Here is a 7,133-nt window from a genome sequence, read left to right on the forward strand (position 1 = left end):
TGTATAAAATATCCCGGTAGTGTTATATTGTGACTTCTATAAATTAGGTTGGTAACTGAGAGTGTTGTCTTGAGTTATAAACATCTGTGTTTGATTAGTGCCGCACCATTCACATTTTATTTGAAACTATCTCTCAGCTTGCGTAATTGACTACAATTCTGCAGCACATAGCTAATAATTTCTATTTGTTGGCATGGAGTGTGGCTCATTGTCGAGCTTCTGAATACGGATCTAAAACATCAAAATGTAAGTAATACAATATATCCTGATAGCATTGTAACAGTTATAGTAATATAGCAACAATGACAATAGTTTTTTAGAGTGGGTCGTTAACGACCCAGTGGGAAAATGAGAGGTACCATTTGGTCGCTTAGTAATATTTCTGTTTATATGATTCTTTTTCGTTGGTTACAGTTTATTTTTGTTTTGATATACTAGGAAGGGACTGAAAACTCATGAAATAATATCTGAACTTGAAGCAACAGACACGAGGAGCATATCTGGAGAAATTGATGTTTATATTGCACCACCTGTACATGGAGAAAGCGATGGGGATTCTGGAGATGAGGAGTGTAGTAATCCAGACTGCTTTACGAGGACATTGTTGGAAGCAGAAGCTGAGGTAAGGTTTTCAAATGAAACAAGCGATGATGAAAATGATTCCCCTGAGTCTACATTGGAGGCTACGGTATTGTTGGAAGTAGAAGCTGAGGTAGAGACTACAACTAAAACAAGAAGAGATAAAAACTATAATCCAAGATCTGTACTGAATACAAAATATATTCCGCAGTGGAAGAAGGGTCAGACCCTCCCTAATTTTCCACCAGTTTATAATCCTGTCCAGTCGAGTCATCCATTATCACTTTCTAAAGACAGTCATCCAGCTGAATATTTTGACAGTTGTTTCAAATGAGTTTGGCGTGCACCCTATAGAAACAGCAGATTGGTACTCAGCCAAAGAAAAGAAGAGGATATCCATTACACAATCCACCTCATCAAGAAATACAATAGTTTTATGGGAGGTGTTGATCAGATGGATCAAAACATAGCAGCATACAGAATTGGAATAAGAGGGAAAAAATGGTATGTTCCAATACTTTTGTCGATGTTTGATGTCGCCATGAATAATGCATGTTAACAGCAAGATCAACAGGAATTTCCTTGGATAATTTGTCATTCAGACGGACAACTGTAATTGCTATGATGCAGAAATATGGAACACCAGTATTTTCACCGGGGCTCAGAAAGCATCTGAATGTGGGAAATATGGTCGCAGGTCCAGCACGTCACAATGCTGGACACTTGCTGGCAGTTGGTCAGCCACGTCGCCGATGCACTGTCTGCAAAAACAAGACTACTAAAGGCTGTTCCAAACCTTCATGCCCGGTTCCGCTTCATGACAAGTGCGTCAGAGAGTTTCATACATAACATGGTAATTATGTGTTTGGATAATATTGAGCCATTTATATTTTATTATACGTATTTTTATGACTAAACGTTATGTGAATATTTACTTCTGCACTGTAACATTATAAATATTACATGTAAAACATCAATAATATATTGATTCAATAACACAAAGAAATAATATTCACAATTACTGTCGTTACATGTAGTAATTTAGATATACACTGGTGGCCATAATTCTGGAAACTTTTTGTTTTTGCAATGAATTATTATAACATCTGTCTTTATTCACAGATTTATACATTTTAAAATATTATTCATGACTGATTCGTCAATTATGGAGTTTTAATAAAGGTATTTTATTAAAATCTTAATATTTTAACAATAAATACTCATTTTGTGGGGAATTGTATTCTTATCGTTTAAGATCTAAATATTAATTTCAGATTTCATTGTGATTTCCCATTATTTACTGTAATAAAAATTGGTCCACTGTTGATTTTAAGATTATTTTTTATCATTAGGAGCATTGTTGAGCACTGTTAACATAAAATATGGACATTAATAGTGTGTTTCTATCATTAGTCTGACAAAATTTCGTCCGGTTATCCTTGATTGCTTTACCACAAACTTTATTGATAATAATTGTATCACAATGGCTCCACGAAAGGACTGAACACCTTCTAATCGAAGTAGGGCAGTCACACTTCGAGAAGAAGGCTACACACTCAAGAAAATTACAAGGAAGCTTGGTAATGGTGCTACAGTGTCTGGCATCCACAAAGTATGACAGAGGTTGAAATCCACAAAATCTTGTAAACCAGCACCTAGGACTGGTAGCAAACCTAAAGTAAGTCCATGATATGTTAGGCAGATTTGTCGATTGGCTTTGAAAGATAGAAAAAAATATTCTAAAGAGGTACAGGAAGTTCTACACAGCATTGGATGTAATATTTCTGCGAGGACTCTTCGAAGGGAGTTATTCCACAATGAACTGAAAGCAAGAGCACTCAGAAAAAAGGCATTTCTCAACAAAAGACAACGAGAAAATCGTGTAAATTGGTGCAAAAATCATCAATCATGGACCAGTGATGACTGTGCAAAAGTGATATGAAGCGATGAACAAGGATTTCTATATTTGGAAGTGACGGAACCAAATACGTTCGTCGACAAAATGGAGAAACCTTGAATCCTGAGTGCCTCATCGCAACCATGAAACATCCTGTTGCTGTCATCTGGGGATGCACGTCCAGGAATGGAGTAGGAAAACTTCAGATTTTTCAAAGGAACTTGAACACGGAAAAAAATGCAGAAAAGATATGCTGGAAGTGAAATTGATGTTATCCATTGCCGACTTACACCCAAATTGTGATGACTTTGTATTTCAACAAGATGGTGATCCATGCCACACTGCCAAGAGTGTTATGCAATGGTTTCAACAGAAAACCATCAAGGTGTTAAAGTGGCCTGGGAATAGTCCTTACCTTAATCCAATTGAAAACTTGTGGTAAAGGTTAAAAAAAATTTGGTGTCTAAAAAAATTCTAGCAGGAAAACTCAATTCATTGATGCCAGTATCCACAGTTGGTTTCGGATCATCAGCAAGGATGAACTGAAACGTCTTGTGGACTCAATGTCCCGCAGAATTGATGCTGTCACTAAAAATAAAGGTTATCCCACAAAGTACCAGCTGTTTACAGAGTGAATTAAAAAATAACGCAAAAGTGTTTCTAACTGTTAATGTATAAATATATGTTTTCTCATACATATTATGATATAAAATCATATATTTTCTATAAAAATAGATTAGACAATGTTTGTTTGATGCTTTCAGTCACGAGTAACATTTTAAATTGTATTAATGTGTGAATAAAAACAGATGTAATAACAATTCAATACAAACACAAAAAGTTTCCAGAATTATGGCCACCAGTGTAAATGAAAAGAAAGAAAAAATGTATATCAGATTTTCCCACTACCCTGAAAAGGGGCCTAAATGTAAAGACTCATCTGTGTTCGCTCATTTACAATTAAAAATGTATAAAAACAAAAGCTATGTGTGACATTCACAACATTTGGACAAAAATAGAGTTACGGGCATAAATGGGTGAATATATATACATTGGATAATGTTAATGATAAAGTTAATTATTTTCTTTCACTTTTCATTGATGTAATAAACAAAGCTTTTCCCTTTGTTGATAATACAATCGTGCCAAATAAGAGGAAATATAATTATAATAAGTGGTATACTAATGAGCTCCATAATCTTAAACAGAGATGTCTTTTATTTTATGATTTATATGTTTATCAAGGTATTGATGAGTTTAAAGATATCTATCATGAAACTAAAAAATTATATAAAAGAAATTTAAGGTGTACAAAAATTAATTACTTTTCAAATTTAATTAATGCTTCTAATAATAAAACCAAAATGACTTGGTCAATTATTTCTAGTCTTACAAACAGCCAGTCTAAATCTAAAGTTTCTTCATCAGATATTGATGCTGACCAATTTAATAATTTTTTTATTGATAATGTTAATTTCATTGTTAATAACCTCAAAAAAAATCACCATGCTCAAGATTTTTTAGTTAATAGAGTCAAACCTATTCAGACATTTGCTTTTAAACATTTTGGTGTTGATGAAATTTATGATGTTATTTTAGGTATGAACAATAGCTTGTCTTGATGTGTATGGCATTAATTCTAAAATATTGAAGATTGCTTCGGTATACATTATTGAGCCTCTTGCCCATATTTTTAATTGCTGTATAGACTCTGGAGTTTTTCCTGATTCTTTTAAGTTTGTTAAGGTAATTTCTATTTTTAAAAAAGTTGTAGAAATGAGATATCTAATTATAGACCTATAATACCTACTTTGTCGAAGATTTTTGAGATTTTGCTTAAGAAACAAATCTACAATTACTTTGAATCTAACTCTTTGTTCACCAACTGTCAATATGGTTTTAGGGCTACACATAGTACTGTGGAGGCGATGGTGTCCTTTGTTAAACGTTGTTTTGTGGGTATTGAAAATGGTTATCATATTAGTAGTAGTTTTTATGATTTCTCAAAGGCTTTTGACACAGTTTCTCGTGAAACTCTTTTACTTAAGCTTAAATATTATGGTTTTAATGGTCTTAGTGTAAAATTTTTAGCGTCTTATTTGAATGATAGGCATCAATCTGTTTTGGCAAATGGTAAAAGGTCACAGTATCAGGTATTAAAACATGGTGTGCCTCAAGGCTCAATTTTGGGACCTTTATTGTTTATTATTTACGTTAGTGATCTTCCCGACTATATTCGGGATGGATGTTCTGAGTCTTTCATGTTTGCTGATGATTTAGCCGTTAATACTATTCCTAAAAATAGTGACATATTGTCTATGGAACTTGCTGATGTATCAAGTAGGGTTGTTGATTGGTGTAGTGCGAATAACCTTATGATTAATTCTAACAAAACTGTTAAATTAAACTTTGGTATTAATCGTCTTACTACTGTTAGTAATACTGCTGTTAGGTTTCTGGGCATCTTTCTTGAGCCTAGAATGGGATGGAAAACTCATATTGACTATGTTGCTAAGAAAATAAGTAAAGGCCTATATATGTTAAGGTTGTTAAGGAATAATTTACCTAACAAGGTATTGTTTACAATATTTCATAGCCATATACAAAGTCATTTAAATTATGATATTATTCTTTGGGGTCACCATACTTCTGCTCAAGCTCTTTTCATATTACAAAAGAAAGCTCTAAGATTAATTTATGGAGTACCAAATACGACTCATTGTAAACCTCTTTTTATAAGGTCACAAATCTTGACATTGCCGTCTATGTAAGTATTGGCCTGTCTTCTTTACATTCGGCATAACATTAATAATTACATAGCATGTACTTCTGTTCATAAATATTCTACAAGAAATAATACAAATTTATATATTGACAAATGTAAATACAGTATTACTCAAAACAGTTTTCTATTGTTTGCTTTTAAATTATTTAATAGTCTACCTGTTGATATAAGCAATCTTCCATTCTGAGTGTTTAGGACACGAATTAGGACTAGTTTTTTAATATTCATGTATCTTAATTTGTATCCATTGTATGATATCATGTATTTTAATTTGTATATGACGATGCCATACATGTTCCACATGATTTTGCAAAATTATCTACCTACCTACCTACCTACCTACCTATCTATCTATCTATCTATCTATCTGAGGAACAATATATTACAGTGCATGTAAATAGACTAAAGGAATGCAAAACAAGAAATTTTAGAAATGACGATGCAATGAATTTACATTCAGTTAGAAACACAGCAAATGAAGAGCAACCGAGGGAACAAAGTAAACCGAGTACTTCAGGATTGAGTACAAGTACTATAGAGAAACCTAAACAAAAGACCTCGCGATATAAAGATGATGATGTTTGGGAGCCCACATCAGGATGTTGTGAAGTGAATGAGAATACCAGTCCGTATAATTTGCGAGAAAGAAATTTACCTAGAGTAAATGAATACGAATCTAGTTGTGAGGATTCTGATGCTGGTGGTATAGAAACAGAATCATCTCAGAATAATGAAACTAATGAACAGTTGTTGAAAAAGGTTTTAAATAATGATGATAATGGTGAGAATACTAATGTTGTTAATAATAATGAAGTTACAACTTCACCTCGTGCTAATGTAGAATGTAGATACCCATTACGTAACAGAATGAAGTGATTAAATTTAAAGGATATACAGGAAATTATAGATGAAAAAAAATAAATAGGAATTTAGGATTTATTTGAAATTTTGTGTATTTTATAAGTATTAATATTTTGATAATATATTATAGGGAAAGCAGTTAGGCCCCTATAAACTTAAAGAGGAATTTTTGTTTGAAAATACTTGAGTAGGTAGTAATTATGATTTATTTCTTACAGTTTGCATTGCATGCTTAATGAGTACAGTAGCAGAAAACCCAGGAACTCCGGTGACTGGCTTGGAATTAAACAAAGGCGCCATCTTTCTCAAAGATAGAGACATACTGTTGAGAGGTGAATGATGGACCATAGTTGTGAATAATGATCTGGAAGTATATGTAACACTATTGAACAGATAAAAAGGATACTAATATAGCCAAAGTAATGTTTGGAAGAATAACTATTTTGTGGAATGAAATAGCGTTGATAGCTTAGTAGGAAAATTATCTGAGTAGGTGATATTTTGAAATTTTTGCCAGAATCAGAACCTGATTTTAATACACACGTAAAGCATATGTTAGAGAATGGAGATAAAGATTTTAATGGAACTAGAAAAAAGAGAGGACTTGTAGATGTAGGATATACTTTAAAATACCTGTATGGAACTATGGATTCTAGGGATTTACATAATATCAATTTAGTTGTAGATCAGCTACAAGGATTAGACAAAATATGCTTCATGTAGAAGAACACCAATTCTTCTTCTTCTTCTTATTTGGTATTACAGCCCAGGTGGGCCTTAACCTCCTCTATGGCTCTCTTCCATCCTTCTCTATCCATCGCCAACTCCCTCCAATTCCTTATTCCTAATCTATTCACATCCACTCGTACACAGTTCCACCATCTTGTTCTCGGTCTTCCTCTTAATCTGGTTCCATCTGGGTTGTTATTGAAGACAATCTTCACTTTCCTTGTTGTTTCCATCCTTGTGACGTGTCCCAACCATCTCAGTCTTTGACATCTTATGTGCGCC

The sequence above is a fragment of the Periplaneta americana genome, chromosome 13 (genome assembly GCF_040183065.1).
Source record: "Periplaneta americana isolate PAMFEO1 chromosome 13, P.americana_PAMFEO1_priV1, whole genome shotgun sequence".
NCBI classification, from domain to species: Eukaryota; Metazoa; Arthropoda; class Insecta; order Blattodea; family Blattidae; genus Periplaneta; species Periplaneta americana.